At 27.2% G+C, this 19602-nt stretch overlaps 1 protein-coding gene across 2 annotated transcripts in view; it reads left to right on the plus strand.

Moving 5' to 3' along the window:
• Window positions 1-8308: 8308 nt before the first annotated feature.
• Window positions 8309-19602, plus strand: part of LOC107447776 (uncharacterized) — a 31649-nt gene continuing 20355 nt past the window's right edge. Inside the window, exon 1 of one of the 2 annotated variants that reach the window (XM_043047527.3) lies at window positions 8309-8550. The gene's annotated coding sequence lies outside the window, so the exon portion shown is untranslated. Of the gene's footprint in view, window positions 8551-8757; window positions 8866-19602 lie in introns of those variants that run through there. The other variant, XM_071188424.2, reaches the window with a different exon arrangement.

The following is a 19602-nucleotide window of genomic DNA, read 5'->3' on the forward strand; positions in this document are numbered from 1 at the left end:
ATATATAATTTTTTTTATTATATACTATATAATTTAATGGATAAATATTATTTATTACTGAACTACTATGATCACTGTTAAATGCATGTATCTTTGCCTTTAATAAAAAAATATGAATTTTTATACCCATTTAGATTTTATATTAGATTAGATTTTATTTCTCAGGCAAATCTACTTTAAGTTTACGGTTATAGAAACTAAAGAGTTTTCTGAAATCAACATCTTAAAAATTGTTAATTCTAGAATTTCATTTGCTCAATGTATCAATGTCGCTCCTAACCCCTTAGAACTATTGAAATCTTCCATTATTATTATCTTCCATTTTGTAAAGTTAAGATTCTTAGCAGTAGTCAAGATTTGTCCTGGATTTTCATAATTTTTCTGTGAAAATTATTTTAAAGTCACGAAAATTAACAGATTTTTCATGTTGAGATATATTTGGCTCCTCTAAATCATAAAAGTTGCTGCAGAATTCATTTTCTACTGCTTGTGCTTTTGTGTACAGTCCTGACTTAGGTAGAGATATTTGGGTTGTTAAAGATAAGCATTTTTCACTCATATAAATTTTTATTGTTAATTATTTTTTATGTAATAACCTAATAATCATGGATAAATCCTCAAAATAAGAAAGTGTGCTATTTAAAAGCTATATTTTTGATTTTAGTCAGAGTAGAATACAAAAGATTATGTATTTATTTGTTTCCTTCTCTTAAAAAGATAAAACTATTAACGTTAACTATTTTATGGTGGAGGATCATTGCATATCGTACTATAAACGATGCCAAAAGGTTAAGTCTGTCAGAGGTCAGGCATTGTAAATTAATATTGAAGTAAGTAAAAAGCAAAAATACTATGAAAATCAGTTGAAACACCGGAAAGAAAAACTGCATGATAGCATTTAAACCAGTTTGATTGCATGCTGGAACTTGGAGGCATTTTCAACAACATTTTTCGTTTTGGACAGGATTTCTGTTTTTTTTTTTTTTTTTTGCATAAATTTTAATTAGTGATCCCTAATGTACAAATGTTTCTGACTTCATTTTGACAGGGATTCTAAAAATAAGGACACTCATTACTGAACACCATATATTCTAAATCCATATTTTGAATTCAATTTTGTGTAAATATAAACAGAAATTATTTTATGTTTAAAAATTTATTATTTCTACAAAATTAAAATTTCTTAAATATTGTCATATTTTCTTACCTTGAACTGTCTAAAAGAACCATAGGATTTGAAGGAGAAAAAAAATTGTTTCCATTGGTTTTGATTCTAAAAGTGCTACATTAATCAATTACTCTAGGAAACAATTTTTTTTTTTACCCCAATCTTAACCAGGGTCTTTTAAAATTCACTCAAATGCATACTAAGTGTCATTACTTCTCTGCTATGTATGAAGTAGTAGGAAGGTGATAATGCATTTCAGTTTATGCTATAGGTTAAGGTCATTTTTTTTGTATTACGTGTTACTTTCCGAGGAGCAGACAAGTGTACATGAATGTATATAATTCTACATGTTTTTTATAAACTTGTACATTCAAATAAAGAATAAGCTAGAAATAAAAAATAGCTTTTCGAACAAACTGATTTTAGATTGAAAATCCCCACACTCCAATTAGGTAAGATCAAGAACTTGTATAAATGCAACAAAAAATTTGTTTCCAAGTTTTATCACGCGATTCCAAGTAATGGTTATATTATCTGAAAAAATATTTCAAAAAATTTTGCAAGCCATTTATGCTTAACCCAACATTGCCCGAATTTCAATATTTCGATGATGCAAAACGAGGGTTTAAGAAAAAAGTAGTACACATGTGTATTTAAAATAAGTGGATATTTGCTTTTGTTTCCCACCACTTTAGCTAAAGATCCAAATGTAAATATTTACATTATTGGTAAATTATGACAGACAAAAACTATCTGGTTTTTGTAGAATTTTTTTTAATGATGAAACACCTGTACAATCGTTTTTTTTCTTAAAGAAAAAGGAAACCATCTTAATAAAAGAACGCTAAAAATAAATAGGTCAAAAGTCTGAATTTGTTTCTTTAAAAACACTTTCATTGTTGCAGTTATATTTTTTAATTTTAAAATTTATCTTTTTAAGATTCTAGTTTATCATTCGCTTAGATAATCATCGAGATTAGCAATGCTTAGTATGCCAGAGAAAGAGACATTTCCCATAATCCTAATTATAAACGTCTATCAAATCCTTTTGTCGCAAATGATTTCATTACCCGAAGCGAAATTTTGGAATTTGTGTTCCTAATGTTTGAAATCTTAATACACTTGATTCAAAAGATATGAGCTAGTGAAAGCAAATAAAGTAAAATAACGTTGCAAATTCGTGCATATTGTTTTAAAGGGTTGTTTTAAAGATTATCACTGTATATTGTTTTAAAGTGTTTGATCAGTTAACCGCAAAATATATAGATAAATAAACAAGAATCTTCATATCAATAAATACATATTAAGAATGAAGAACAAATTATTGTATTTAAAGGATTAGTTTACATTTCTAAAAAATAAATTATTGGCATCAAAGGTTAAGCTGTAGCAGAAGCTTCTAGAGCTAGATGCTAGCTTTAATTACAAATTGTTCTAAAATTCAATGTGATTTATTCACCCTATACTATATATCGGGTGCTTAAAAATAAAATGGCCAAAATAAAAAGCAAAATGGGCATATAAAAAGAATAAAAAATCACAAAAGAACATAGGGTTGCTAACGAAACGCTACTCAGAACAGCAGGAAGGGGTTGCAGCAATTTGTACTTAATATATCGTACTAGACTAGGACAATAAACAAATATCATTTAATTTATACTGCGTTTCCACGCATGTTGCACACTATGGACTAATACTAAATACTATAGGAGGTGATCAAAGTTTTTTCCTGACTTGTGGCAGCAGAATGTGTTTGAGATTAAATTATTGAAAAGGTATACAATTGTATGTAGCATTAATGTAATCCATGTTTCCAGCAACTTTCAAATACTTCGTAATGTCTTAATCGTAAATGTATATGAAAAAAAAAAGATAAAATGAAGTTAAATAATTTTTTTTGTCCTATATTACGCGTAATTTGCAACGCACTTTAACTGCTCCAGGTATGTTTCCAAACTTCTTTCATAAACTTTGAGCATCTCTTGAAGTATTGGTCGTAGATGTGCTCGGAAAAATAACAAAATGAAATAGAATAATTTTTGTTTATTGTCCTTCTATGTTAGGTAAAATTTGCAACCCTCTTTAGCGGCTCCAGATAGCTTACTTCCAGGAGTCTTTCAAAGATTTTGAGTATCTGTAGTATTGGTCGTAAATGCAAAGGGAAAAATGGTAGGACGGGATATTCTAATTTCAGGATATGTAATAAATTGACTATATTTAGTTCAAAATCTGCAAGTAGTGTTATTATAGTGAAATATAAAGCTTTAATATTTTAGGAACTTGATATTAAACTAAAACTTTTGTTTGTTAGTTTAAAGTAAATGGAGTACCACTTCTCAATTTTTTATTAGACGCTGCAACTACTGAATAAAGGATTTCAAAGTAAAGCTTATTTCTATCAATGCATCATAAATAAGGTAACGATTCATGAAATATCAGTTCGTCATCAATATTTTAATGTTGTTGTTCTTTATTTACGTCACACTAGAGCTGCACAATGGGCTATTGGTGACGGTCTGGGAAACATCCCTGAGGATGATTCGAAGACATGCCATCACAATTTTGATCCTCTGCAGAGGGGATGGCACCCCCGCTTCGGTAGCCCGACGACCTGCACTCGAAGTCGAGCACTTAACGGTAGAACAGTTTAACGAGGACCAATACCTCACACCCTCGGTCCCTACGCAGACTAATCCAAGTGGTCATCTACCCGCACGCTGACAGCAGTCAGTGATGCTTGACTTCGGTGATCTGTTGGAAACCTTGTCTTAACGATCAGTCCACTGCGGGACTCGATACTTTAATATAAATAGTTTGAAAAATTTCATTCAATCATCAAATCTTTTTTTCATATAAGTTTCTTTCGTATATAGACCATTTTTTGTGACAAGCCATTAAATGAATCCTATTAAAAGTGAAATAATGTAGGAGAGTTATGGGAATTTATGCCTTTTTTTTATATGTTACGAAATATTCTAACTACCAGGATATATTAACAATTTAAGTGACTATATATAGTTCTAGAATTGCACGTACTGTTATTTTTAAAGGGAAATATAAAGCTTAAATATTTTGGGAACTTTAAATTAAACTAATACTTTTATTTGTTAGCTTAAAGTAAATCGTGTACAACTTCTCTATTTCTTATAGGACGTCGCAACTACTGTATAAAGATTTACGAAGTAAATCTTATTTCTAGATAATTTATCAATGCAATATAAATTGAAATTTAAAGCTTATTATCAAGCTTAACATAAAATTTGAAATTAAGCATTGACATATAAAGCTTAAACATTTTGACATGTAAGGCTAAAACAAACTAAAACATTTGTCTGTTAGCTTAAAGTAAATAGGGTACCACTTCTCAATTTTTTTCAAAAGTAAGTTTTCAAAGTAAAGCTTATTTCTAGACTTTTAACAATGCATTATAAATAATGTAAAGATTCCTGAAACAACAGTTCGTCATCGGTATTTTAATACTAATAGTTTGAAAAATTTCATTCAATCGTGAAAGAGAGTTTTTATTGCTAACAGTAAACCAGATTAAACATGTTCAACTTGAAGGTCATATTAAATCTGAAAAAAATAGGAAGGTTTGGTTCATAGCATTGTATGATTTTAGAATGCATTTTAGCATTGTTTACCGCCCATTTTAATAAGGTATGAACCACGCCCTATTGTGATACATTAACAACTTCTTCTAACTTGATGTTAAAATACATTAGTAAAGGGTGAAAAATAGTCTGGAAATGGAAAAGATTGAGGTTATGAACGTAGGAAAAACAATGGGCTATGAGCTGATGAAGTATATGAGAATGCTTATTGTATTTTAATTAATAAAAAAATATAATTTTATTGTTAGAATTAATTTTTTATTTATTTTTATTTTGTTGCATGAGTCATTTTTATCGATTTTTTTCTATCCATACAAGAATTAACTCACTTGGATGAAGAGTTTTCGATTCGCTTTAAAAGTTCTCGAGATATAGAAGTACGCGAAAAGTAAAACTAACATTTAGGGATCAAAACTTAGGAGCGCTCTCCTGATCAAAATATTGGGACCATATTTCCAATATCGCGGCTACTCTCTATATATTGGGGGATCAGAAATCCGAATACGACGAAAAAATGTATGTTTATTCAGAGAAAGTATTTGTGCCTGATTTTGTAACTTAAATTATCGTCTGCACTCATTAATTAGCAAATTTGAGGTCATCCCCTCGAGCCATTAAGATTGAATCCTAGAACGTGAAGATCCGATCATTAGATCAAAAGTTATTCAGGGTGATCAATTTTTTTTCGCACTGTACATTGTTGGAAATTTTGTAGCGTATTAAACCATACATTGTGATTCAAATTTGCTGCAGCCATTTTTATATAGCTAAATTAAACCATATCATCACGTTTTTCAAATTCGACCGGTTTGGTTTGACATGATAAGATTGGTTTACATTGAATAGAAGCGCGGTTTAATTTAGAAGCGTTATTAAAGTTGTAGCAAACTTGAACCAGAGATGTGGGTGGTTTAACACACAACAAGATACACATAACATGGTTCAAAGTTAAACCGACTTTTCTAAGAGTGTATTTTACATGTTTCAAAAGACGTTGCCGGGTAGAATAAATATCCAACAACCACTGATATGTATAAATTATTAAAAATAATTATTATAATTATTAGTAAAAGTGTAGTTATAGGATTTCCCCCTCTATTCTTTTTTAAAGTCTGAGTTAGGTTAGGAGAAGAGAGGCATCTTACGAAAGCGTGAAAAAGTTTTTTTTAAAGAAAGAGAAAAAGAAGTTTACATTTAGAAAAAAGTATGGTAAAATAATGAAAATTTAGAGAATGTAGTAAAATGGAAAAGTTTAGAAGATGTGGTAAAATATAGTAATTTTATCATGTTAAATTAAAGCATTTATTCGGTTAAATTTTCTTTTCAGTTTGTATTTTTTAATAAATGTGTGGTAATTAGGACTATAATTTTGAAGACCAGAATTTCCAGTAAACCGTTACCATATGAACGGAAATCCTACGAAATGAAGGGTTTAAGTACCGTATATTTTAGTTTAATTAACCAGAATTACGTTATTTTTTTAAAATTTTTTATTATTTTTTTAATCAAAAATGTCATTACCATACAGTAAGGTAATTTTACCATATTTTGTATCTCTATGTAAATAAGAGCAAACATTTTTCACACTAATATGTTAATCCTATGAAAACATTTCTGGTCCAATCTTAATGAAAGTGTTGTAAAGTGAAAATAATTTTATATTTATTGACAAAATAATTTGTATATCATTTTTAATACATGAACTGTTTACCCATTGAAACATATACTACCTATCTGTTACACTTTACTCCACTTTGTGATAATTTTCCTAAATGGTAACGAAATAATAATAAAATTATAATCATGGCCTGCGCTAAGCATTCGCCACCTCGCCAAATGAGATAAAATCGTAAATTTAGCGACTAAAATTGTGTATTCGTGAAAGTATTGGCGAATGTTTTTTTTCTCCAGAAAGAAAAATAAATAAGAACTCGATCTTCAAAATTATGCCAAAATGAATTTTTCTAAACAAATCAGTATTATTTTTTATTCGATTACAGTAATTCTCTGTAGATGCAGAAGAATTGGGTGGTCCAAATAATATAAACCTGAAACAAGCTACCGTAAAATAGTTTTCTATGGGAAAAAAATGCATCGCAAATTTTTTTTAAGATTTGCATTCGGCGAAGACTATAGAAAATTTTTGTATACTTTTGATATTTGGTTAATTTGTTGGTTAATAATTTGAAATCCTTAGCATGGGCTAAGGATTTCATAAGGATAGCATGGGCTAATTGCACGTAAAAAAGTTTTTTTCTTCTTCTTTTTTTCTTCCGCTTTTTTTAAAATTTTGTCATATTATCATTATCATATGATTATCATTCACCATCATTATCATATGATTATCATGCATTAGCATATTTGCTTAATTTATATATATGTGGTGGTTGGCAAAATTACCTAAATTAACTTAAGAAGTTCAACATATGTAAACAAAAGCTACAACTTTAAATGTAAAAATAAAATCATAGGAAAAACTGACTGCTATGACGAAAGTAATAGGCTTTGTTTAAATCGGTAATTAAAATTTGAGTTTGATGTAGTGGCTAATAAGGGGTATACACACAGTTTTTAAATTTTCGGTATTTTAATACGATAATTTAGCTCATGTTATATTATTTGTAACAACATCATCAATACATTCCTTATACTATTTTACTTTGCAGTATTTAATCATTTGGAAAGTATTTTTTTCGATTTGAATCATCTAGATTTTTTTTTGTGTCTAAATATTACACGATTGTTAATTTTTTTCTGAAATTTCGAACAGTTAAAAAAAAAAAAAAAAAAGTTTGTTCTTTTTGTTTTGATGTCCCTTTTTTTAAATCCATTTTTTACCATTGTTTGATATAATTACCACATGATATTACATTTTCCCAAAATAATAAGATTTATTTCAAAAGAAATTAAGGTGTAACGCATTACTTCGAAATTGTAAACACTTTTTTTGTACAAACAACGAAAAAAATTATTCACACCTTTTATTACGTTCTAAGGAGAACAATAATTTATTAATTTCATACAAAGAATCTCACAAGTTTATATTTTCTTATTCATTCAAAGTCATAAATGAAATTTTACAGTGAATAGCTTGTACGTGACATTGAAACATTCACCATTTATACATGGGTGAATATCTTTTAAATATCATATCGCTTTTAATAAACTATTATTTAAAAAGGCATAATACCTTTTAATCTCTTCTTTCTGCCTCGTTGATATCTTAAAGTTTATGTTCTTTTAAAATCTAAACAATAAAATCTACAACTAAGTAGCCTTTGTTAATTTCACTAAGACTAATTGTGCTATGATTTGCATCAGCAAATGAAGGCAGTTATTTTTTTGAGTGTTTTTGTTTTAATCATAAATCTGCTATATCTTCTTTTAATTTCAGCTTCTTCTTTAATAAGGTGTTAGTATGGCATTGAATGGTAAATTTGAAGGTTTTTTTTATTACTAAAGGACACGGAAGGTTCGCAATGTTCTTTTTCTAATTAAATGATGTGTTTTCTTTTAAAAATAGTTGAAAGACATTTGACTTTCTACGCACAGTTGCTTTTGGTAGTAAGGTTCACTTCGCCAAGAAAGAAATATTCTAACTCTAACGTCTCCAGAAGGTGGGCCTGACCTACTTTAAGTGTGTTTATAAGAATTTGTTTGGTCCGATTTTCCCTCTTCGGACAGGTTACCGGTGTGAGTTTTATTCAATAAAAGATATTAAAATAAGGTCCTGTGGGATTTATTAGTTGAACGGAAAAGAGCTTAAAAGTAAGTGATCGCTTTGATTTCTAATTTCGATGGTTTTAAGGAATTAATTTTATAGAATTAATTGCATTTCATTTTAATTATTTATAATTTGCTTAAAGATTATTATTTTTTATTATTATTTTAAGTGTGTTTATAAGAATTTGTTTGGTCCGAAAGATTATTATTTTTTATTATTACTTTTTAAGTGTGTTTATAAGAATTTGTTTGGTCCGATTTTAAATCTTCGGACAGGTTACCGGAGTGAGTTTTATTCAATAAAAGATATTAAAATAAGGTCCTGCGGGATTTATTATTTGAACGGAAAAAAGCTTAAAAGTAAGTGATCACTTTGATTTCTATTTTAACTATTCGATGGTTTTAGGGAATTAATTTTATAGGATTAGTTGTATTTAATTTTAATTATTTATAATATTGTTTAATGATTATTATTTTTTATTATTATTTTAAAATTATTGTTATATTATTATTCATTCTATTATTGGTGTATTATTAATATTTTTTAAAATTGTTTTTAATTTAATTACTTAATATTTTTTGCGTTATTAATTTTATTTATATTAATCTTTTAAATCAACTAGACTTTTCTGATTCATAGGAATTAGTTTTATTCGTATCTTTCTTAACTTAGAAACTACCAAATTATTTTATCTATTTTTACAAACTACCAAACGAAGGGTTTATGAATACCATATATTTTGGTTTTAATAATTTTAGCCAGATTTGTGGGGGCTTATTTTAAAACCAGAAATGTTATTATTATATAATACTGTAATTTAATCAGAATTTTTTTTCCATGGAAAATTTCAAGACAATTTAACAAAAAGCAGTAAATGTAATCGAAATGCGTAATAATTGAGTTGTATAAAATAGAAAGTGTAAAGGGATAAAAAAAATGAAAAAGCGTGTGATAATCTTTTATTGCAAAGTTATATAAGAAGAACAAATTTTGGTATGATAAAATTTCTTTTCTTTTAATCATGCTATAATAGTTAATATGTGCATTATAGCACTAAGACGATGAAGTTTTCGATGCAAATCATTAAAAAAATCTGCCTGTGATTATAAATGGTGAAATTTTCTAAAAATTAAATTAAATTTTTTTAATAATTTAAGTTTTCGGTCAATTTATTCTCTTCTTAGAATTGTGAAAATTGAATTTGAAAACTTCGAATCGCGTTAAACAAAAATATCGCTTAAATTTGATACAATTTAATTACGGTGCCAAGTTATATTGTTAAAACTAATCCAGCTTGAATACTATTGTGGAATTATTATTATTGCTGTGAATACCATATTATTGTAAGAACTAATCCAGCTTGAATTCATATGATAATATGGTTTAACATGGAGTGTAGCATTGTTCACTATAACATCTTATTAAGGCGGTAAGGTGAAGTTATGAGAAGTTTTGTTATCATTTTAGCTACCTTTAAATATAACTTTTGTAACATCTTCATTTATATCCAGAATCATGATATCTATTAACTTATCTTTACTTCTTCAAAAATGATATACATGGGTATATCAATAACAATAAAATATTTTTTTAAATAATTTAAATTTGTTTGCTAAATTATAATTTATAAATTAGTCAATTTTATCTCTCTTTTGTGTTTAATTTAAAGATAAAGTGTCCCTTGAAATAATTTAAACTTTGAAAAATTCTTAAGGATTTAAATTCTCTTTTCTAATTGAAGGCGACTACTAATTTAAAATGATGTAAAAGGTAGATTATTTTTCATCTGACACTAATAACTGGCGAGCTTCAATCCACCTGTCCCATTTATTGCAAGATACATTAAATTTACTGCTTAAATACCGATTTTTGAAACAAGACCTTTTTTTAAAAAAAAAACAAAAATTAAATTAAAGAATGTTTAATAAAGTTAAAAACTGTTTCTAATATTCTTTTTTCTTTTTAAAGTTAAAGACTGTTTCTAAATTTGTTCATTGTTAGCAATAATCTTGGATTAGTTAAACTTTCGTATCCTCCAAAATATATTGATAATATTAAATTCCATATTTGGGTCTAACATCATGAATTTTTTATATTTTTAAATCAAATTGGTAGCTAAATGAATACAATAAATGAATGAATAAAATGGGTGAATGTATAAAATGAATAAATAAAATGAATGGATGAATAAAATGAATGAATGAAATAAACGAATAAATGAATGAATTACAAATGGGCTATAATTTTTTTCATCATAACATAATGTGCGCTTAATAGAGGTTGATTGATTATAAATCAATGGTCTGAAACATGTTAATACATTCCATAGCACTTACACTACAATCAAAATTTTTTTAAACGTTTTCCAGGGTTGCTACAACAAGGAAAAATCACAAAGTTGTAAAATTTATTTAATTTTTACCTTCACTTGAGCACAACAAACAAACTCCCTATCTCTTTCACACTCATAAATATATTCCCTTTAAATTGCAATTTTATTGATAGAAACGAGTAGTTGAAAAAATCTATATTTTTCTCAAATTTTTTCATCAATGCTTTTCTCAAAATTTTTTCCAGATCGTAGCATTTCCAATTGTAAATGTTTTCAGTATAGAAGTTTTCAGTATATTTGAGCTCAAACATCGACGAGAATGCCGAAGTCATTAAATGAAAAATATTTGCTATTCAATGATTTTTGTTGGAAAAAAATAACAAGCATATTAGTTTGTCTGAAGATATGATTCGATTTAAAATATGAGTCTAAATCTTAACTGTTACAGAAAAAACAAAAGTAAATATTATTTGACAAAATAATGTGATTTAAACAGGCTTTTATTTGTTTAGTTATGGGCTTAAATATTACAATAATTCCCCCTAAAAATCCAGTTCGTATCAATATATCACGCATTAAGAATCACCAAAGATATTTGAACAAAAATTCCTTGTATTATGTGAAATAGTCGGTACTCGTTCAAAGTAAAAAAAATAAAACAATTAAATAATATTTAATGCATTTAAATGATAAAGTATAAAATTTTGACAGATCGGATTAAATAGTTCCTGATAAATTAAAAATCCCAAAAATGCCTTTTACGAAATTTTTTCACAGATACTACTCAAATTTTAGATTTTATTTTTGGAAATTACACTGTTAGACAAAAAGCTGTTGTTGAGGAACATGTTTAAACTTTTACGCTTTATGGTAAAAAAAATATATCTTCAAATTAAACGACAAAAAAAATCAGTAATAAAATATTTATTATAATAAATAATTATAAAAATTATTTTATTTGAACTTTCCAGCATGAAATCACGTTTGAATAAACGCATTACAAAATGGTCTAAATTTCATAATTTGTCAACTGTCTAAATATCATTTTAAAATGGTCACTTTAAAATTAGTGGTCAAAAATAAGTATTTAAGAAACAAAAACTCCTCGATACCAATAAAAGCACTTGTCACGAATACATCAAAACCAGCATGATTGTCTGATAAAACTTCAAGATGTTTGTAATAATCGCCTTTCAACTTTCTTCCGTTATCAAACAGTTTTAATGTTTTTAATCTCGCCATCCTCTGAAGTGATAAGTTAGATTTGGATAGAGTTCTTGCTTATTTTACTTCTTGATTTAATGTTAATTTGTGAACAATAATTAGATGGGTTTTTGATTTAATTTTTACAATGATTCTAAAAATTTATATATACGGTGGCCATAACGGTACATTCTATATCATTAAATAATTTAACTCTCTCGCATTAGTACAAACTATATTGGTTAAGTTAAAAATTTTCTTCTTTCTACCGGTTAAAACATTTCTTCGCTCTTGCTTAGTATTAAAAAGAAGGAAACATATATACTATTCGTCATTGCTTGAGGAAGTTATCAGAAAAGTAAATATATTCTAGCAATTTATTTCCAGACATTTCATCTCTCAAAAGCTGAGTTCATCAAGAGCAACAGGGGGCTAAACAAGAACAAACCTTTTTAGCAATAATCATCATTTCTGTTTTTATTCAAAAAAATATAGAACGTTAGTAATAAGGAAGTAAATTAAGAGTTCGTAAATGTTTCGTGTAAAGTTAGAAGTGTATAATTATGTTAAATATTTGCTTTTAGACAGTAAAATGGGGTTAGAAAGTTTAAAACATTAAAAGTATATTTGGGAGAAACTTTTAATCACTTCCTACACATTATATAATTACGAATGTCGGCATCGTAAGAATGTATTTCCCCAGAAATGGAAGAATATAATTTCATAAACAAAAAAAATTTTTATTAAAATTTTAAAATTCAGAAAATTTTTAGAAAAAATTTGTAAAGCTTGAAAAAACAATTTTTTCCTGATATATTTTTTCCTGATATATACTTAATAAGACAACAACATAATTCTGGTAATCAAATTAAAATATACGGCTTTTAAATCATTTATTTTGTCTTTTTTCGCTCATATGGTAACGGTTTACTGGAAACTCTTTTATTAAAAATTAGAGTGTTTAATACCACTAATTTAGTAAAAAGTAAGAAACTGATAAGTAAATTTAACCTAATAACGGGTTTTTATGCCTTGCTCTAAGGTATCATGATACAATTACCAAATTTTACCAAATTTTATCTCATATTATAAAACCACATTTCATTGTTAATTTTACCAGTCATTACCAAGGTGCTTCGGTAAAAATTACGGAGCTTTTTGATGTTCCCACATAGTCAGAAACATGGGAAATTTTACCATATTCTGGTATTTTTGACCATATTTTATTTTCCTCACCGTATTTAAGTTCAACGTTCAACCTACTTTTCTGAGAATTAAACTTTAACATTGGGCCATGAAAGTTTTAAGAAGTCAAAGTAAACGCAAAGAAAAAATTTTTTTTCTTCATATTTCTATGAGTTTCACGTTTTAAAAATTTTATCGCTTAGTTTCAAATTTGAAGGTTTGTTTTTGTGTGTGTATAGAATACAAAAAAAGCTACCTTTGATGCTTACAGAGATAAATAGGGGACACGACTGTAAAATCATGTTTTCAAAAATGCTGCTGGAATTTATATGCACTAAAGTTTCTAGAAAACATTTAAAAATTTCACTTTGAATATCTACATATAATTGATCTCATTTCCTTATAGTCAAAATTGAATTTTTTATTTTATATTTATTGAAGGTTAAACTACAATTTCAAGTTTAAACTTCCTCTTCCTTTTTATGCGTTTTATTCTTTATTATATAATTATGTCGTATATTAAGGTCTGTGTAGTTTAAAAAATTCTTCTTAACCTTTTGACGCAGAATTTTCATTAAGCATGTTTTTCATAGTTTTTTTTATAATTAATATGCATTAATTTAGGTCAAAATGAATGAAAAATATTGTATTTCTCATTTTAATAATCTATGGTTATGAAATACAGCATGGCACATTGGTGTCTTTTTCTGCGTTGCAGGTAAAATCTTTCAAATACGGATCATTTCCATACAAGAGTTTTTTAAAATTTACATTTATTTAGATATAAGTGAAACATTAATTCATTATTGAAATTTCTTTAATTCCCAAAATCAACTATTGATATACTTTTGAATCTGAATGGAAAAAAAATTCCAAGTACTTTTGTTTTTTGTTTTTATATTTTAGTACAAATGTAATTCAGATAATCTAACAGATTTTTTAAGCTGGCTACCGCTGGGAGGCTTTCGTGGTTTTCCTTACCATGTAACTCCATTGCGGATTTGTTCCATTAGAAAGTCCTCCATAAAGGGTAATATGTTCCAATGATTTATCGGAGTCTTCCCTTGTCCTTTGGGTTGGGTTAAGAATTATAAGGTTACGGGATTGAACATTGATATCAGTTAACCAAAAAATAGGTCAGCTGTTCAACACCGGTTATAAAATAAAATATTAGGTAGAAACATAACAAAAGGAAAACTAAAAATGGCAAAATTTGGAGATACTGCCTTTTTGTTTTGAACGACGGTGAAGGAGGTAACCTTTTTGAAAAACTAACATTTTATTCATTAGTTCCTTATTTAGTTTTAAGTTGAAACGTGATTTTAAAAACTTGTTGATTACACCGTGGAACAATTTTGTTCTTGAGTTCTGATACATGAGATTTTTTAACAGATCTTAGATAATTTCGAATAGCTGCTTTCAAATTTCCGACGATTCTAGGGGCTCTTCCCTACTACTGCTCCTAGTCGCATATAATGATATTTCCGGGCATATTTTCCTATGCAATTTCAATCCTGATGATGTGCACTAACTCCCCTAAGAGCTTTATGCAACTTTACACATTACCTCCAGTTGTAAATAAAGTTTTAAAATTGTACATTTCGACAAAAAACTAAATTTTTAAAAGAAATAAAAACTGCAGCTAGAAGTAAACCTAATTTCAAATTACAAATCCCTACAATATATATATATATAAATATATATATATATATATATATATATATATATATATATATATATATATATATATATATATATATATATATATATATATATATATATATATATATATATATATATATATATATATATATATATATATATATATGTATATTGTAGGGATTTGTAATTTGAAATTAGCATATATATATATATATATATATATATATATATATGTATATTGTAGGGATTTGTAATTTGAAATTAGCATATACATAGTTTCAAAAGCTTTGGTAGTATTGTTTACAAATTTAAAAGTTTCGTAATTCATTTATTAAAATTCAAGAAAATTAACAGCTTAATTCACACGTAAACATTGACCGTGAATGCGAGCATTGAATCTTTTTTTGAAAAGTGTGAACTCTAGCTGAACGTGTTTTTCATGCTTGCTCGGAGCAAAATTGCTCCCATAAACCTATTAACGCGTGCCTCTGACACCTATCTGACAATGCAATGCATTACTAAGTGACCACCTCTGATTTTTATCAACGCTTGGGATCAAACACGTAATCGCTTACACAAAGCCTTTCGTGCATTGTCGTACACTGGGACACACGACTGACGATTTATTTAGATGCTTAGCATTCAATGTCTGCGACTTTTTTCGTCAAAAAAAGAAATAAAAGAAATCACGTGTCAGTACCGAACCGCAAAAAATCATTAGAGTAGAACGGTATCCCTTGTTAAGTAGTTAGTGTTAAGGTCAAAACAAAGGCATTTTTTTAAAGATATTTGTTTCAAATGAGTTCAAATTCGTAACGTTTTTGAAATATTTTAGACTTTTATTTTATTTATTGTCAAAATTTGTTATTTTTTGCTTCTTTTTTTTAAATTTGAAAGCTTATGTTGGTGAACTTGACTTTTTAATGCATTGCTTTGAAATAAACAGATTTATTTTGATTTTATTTCTTTAATTTTTTTGATTAATTAATCTTCCTTCAATTGTGCTCTGAAAATAAATGGCTTTAATTAGATTGATATAGTATACAAACAATCCTTGATTTTAGATCGTTGTATTATCTATTATTAAGTAAACGTTAATGCGCATTTGATCGAAAACGTAACCTTATGAAACTTTATGAAACGTAACCTTAACAAAAGCGTAACCTTATTAACTTTTAAATACTCTGCATTAGGGCATAAAGTTTAAAAAAAACCTTCGTATTCGAGCCTTTCCATACTATTGTTACTTTTTTTGTGTTTTTAGTTTTATAAAAAATATCTATCCTATGCTGGGTGCACGTCAAATTTCCACATGAAAATATCAGTATTGTATGCATCATGTTTTACCTCGAATCATGAAAATTCGTCTCAAACAGCAGTATTTATTAGGCAAGTAGCCAATGTAGTATAATTTATATTTCAACTCAAATCATGAAAATTCATCTCTAACTACAGTATTTATTGAGTATGTAACCAATGTAGCATAATTCATGTTTCAACTCTAATCATGAAAATTCATCTCAAACTACAGTATTTATTGGGCAAGTAACCAATGTGGTATAATATGTTTAACTAATATGTAGTAACCAATGTATCATATGTTTATGTAGAGAGTATGAGCATTAAAGCAAAGAGCTTCATCTATCAAAATTGATATGATAGGACAAGTATTTTTTAAAAATTAATAAAGTAGTTTAGAGTTTGAAAAAATTGTATATTAAATTCTTTAAATTATTGAGCTCTATAAGTATTTGATTAATTATTTATTTATTTTGTACAGAGTTGAGGAAAAATTATACCGGGAGTCTGTAACCTCGTAAAAACTTAATTTTTAAACATGGGGAAATATTTCTTATTTTGAAATGAAGCGAAAATTGTCTTTCCTTAACTTTTTTGAACTACGGTGAAGCAACTACTAATATCGGCCAACTTAAAAAATCATATCATTGACGTAATTGCAACTATAACAGCACTGAGAAAGAAAAATATAATAAAATTATCAGATATTAAAATATATCATGTTTCTGAACCTATGGGAACATCAAATAGCTCAGCAATTTTTACCGAAGCACCGTGGTAATGATTTTAGTAAAATTAACAATAAAATTTAATTTAATAATCCGTGATAAATTTTGATAATTTTATCGTACCTTTGAGCATGGCATAAAAATAATTTATTCAATTAAATTTAATATTCAGTTTTGTATTTTTTAATAAATGTGTAGTAATAGGGACTATAATTTTGAAAATCAAATTTTCGGGCAAACTGTTGCAATTTGAACAGAAAATTACCTAATGAAAGTTTTAAATACCTTATATTTAGATTTTTTTTACCAAATTTATTTATTTCTTTTAACCAAAAATGTCATGACTGTACAGTAAGTAATTATGCAAGAATCTTGTTTCTCCGTATGTTAGCATGTTACAAAGGAATTGTTAATTAATTATGAAAAATTACAGAATTAATTTAAAAAAAATCTCTGCTTTAGTAAGTAAAACCCTTGAACTTTTTAAAAATTCCAGCGGGTATGTGAACATTCAGGGACGTATTTCATTCAAACTTTCGATAATCCATTAATTTTTCTTAAGAAAAATAATATTATGGACCAATTTTATGCTTAATTTTTACTTTTAAATTTCAAAATCATAAGGTTCTACAAAGTTTGTTGGAACGCCTTCTTGATACGACAAACCTTGGAAGTTTAACTGATGTCCTTCTAAACGAGAGTGTATTCTAATTTTCTTCTGAAATGTCCCCTCCAGGTGATGGATTTTGACACGAGTCAAGAACATATTTTTTTTTGAAAGTTTTATTCAGTGCTAATACTTAATCATGAAAAAGTCAACTATGATTTAGTTATAGTTCATTCGTTTGTATTTAAAAGTTTACTCATCTAATTAAATACTGAAAAAAGGTTATTTATTTTTTGAGGACTCTAGGTAACCTTTAACTCAATGTTAACCTTCGGACCTTTAATGGTAGTTTTTAGTTAAAAGGTTTACAAATAAGATATCCGAAATGCCACGTGCCATTCATGGCAATATTTAGAATTCATGCTAATAACGCTTATACGAGAATATGTTTCAAACAGTTTTACTTTCTCTTTTACATTTCAATAAATTAAAATTTCATAAAAATACTTTAAGTATACCACTGTACTGTTGCTAAGCTAGCAATAAAGTTTCAAATATTCAGTTAGACTTAGTGTGAATATGTAGTGCTTTAAAGCACTACATATATAAAGTATACAAATGCAGATAAAAAACATATTTTAATATTTATTAACTGTATTTATTTATAGTATATAAATATATTGTAGTATATAAATACTTCATAACATATAATGCTTATACGAGAATACGATGATATCCGTTTTACTCTCTCTTATATATTTGAAAGAATTAAAATTTCATAAAAATACTTTAAGTACATTAGCGTACTTTTGCTAAGTTAGCAATAAAGTTTCTAATATTCAGTTAGACTTAGTGTGAATATGTTTATCCATTATATCTTTGAGACACTTGAATAGGGAAAAATTTGCATTAATAAGTTGCTTACGTAAACCGTATTCTTGTTCAACTTGAATCATATTATGGGGCAAGTGGGCTGTAATCTTAATAAGTTGTTAAAGTGAACCGTGTACCATTCAAGTTGAAGCATAATATTGGCAACTCAAACCATAGAACCATGTTACCGGTCAAATTTGCTGCAATCTCAATAAGTTCTTAGAGTGAACCATGTACAATTCACCCCTAAATTGAATCATAATATTAGTAATTTAAACCATAATACCAGTCCAATTTGCTGCAATCTCAATAAGTTGTTAAAGTTAACAATGCTCCCGTTTAATTTAAAATATAACATCGTGCAATCAAGTTTAAAAATGATTAATTTGCAAGATAACTTAATACTATATATAAGTTGTAGCAAATATGAGCAATATTATGGTTAAGTGAGCTCCGAAATTTTTCACAGGGGATACACTTGTCATAAGTACACTATAAAAAATTCCGGATCAAATAACGGAAAAAGTACCGGCACCCTTAGTGCTTAACCCGTAGAATTAATTTTAGCGTAAAATCCATTTTTAACGTAAAATTTTAAACAGCATATTTTACAGTTAAAATTATTTAACTACAGTGATTGAGTGATTTTACAATACATATTACTGTAAAAATTACTGCATATCAGTTTTTCTGTCCCGTTAAATGTTACTATTAAAATGGATTTGATCATAATTCGATCCAGAATTTCTTACAGTGTATTTTTTTGATATATTTCACCACAGCATTTTCAATATATATTTTATCACATTAAAAAAATCGTATCATGGGAAAAACATACAGGCCGAAAAAAAGAGAACAAATATCTGAGAGCAATGGTTAATAAAATGATAAAACTAGCAACATTCTAAGAGTTCCTCCAAATTATTATAGCATATTTTGCATAATTTATTACACTATTTTAAAATATTTTTCTCACGAAAACATCATTTACATTATTTATGAAATGAAAAATAATTGAATAAATGCGTATGCTGTAGTTTTACGTAACAATTTAAAATTCAAGACAGGTATTTAAATATTTCATATTATGCGCATAATGAAGAACTAGTAATGGGATTTTGTGCAAGATAGTTTTAAGTAAACCATAAATCATTACATGTTTTAACATTTATGAAAGGCCCTAAATATCATTATGTGACCTAGTAGT

Source organism: Parasteatoda tepidariorum, chromosome 12 (assembly GCF_982258835.1).
Source record: "Parasteatoda tepidariorum strain Cologne lab strain chromosome 12, Ptep-v5.0, whole genome shotgun sequence".
Classification (NCBI taxonomy): Eukaryota; Metazoa; Arthropoda; class Arachnida; order Araneae; family Theridiidae; genus Parasteatoda; species Parasteatoda tepidariorum.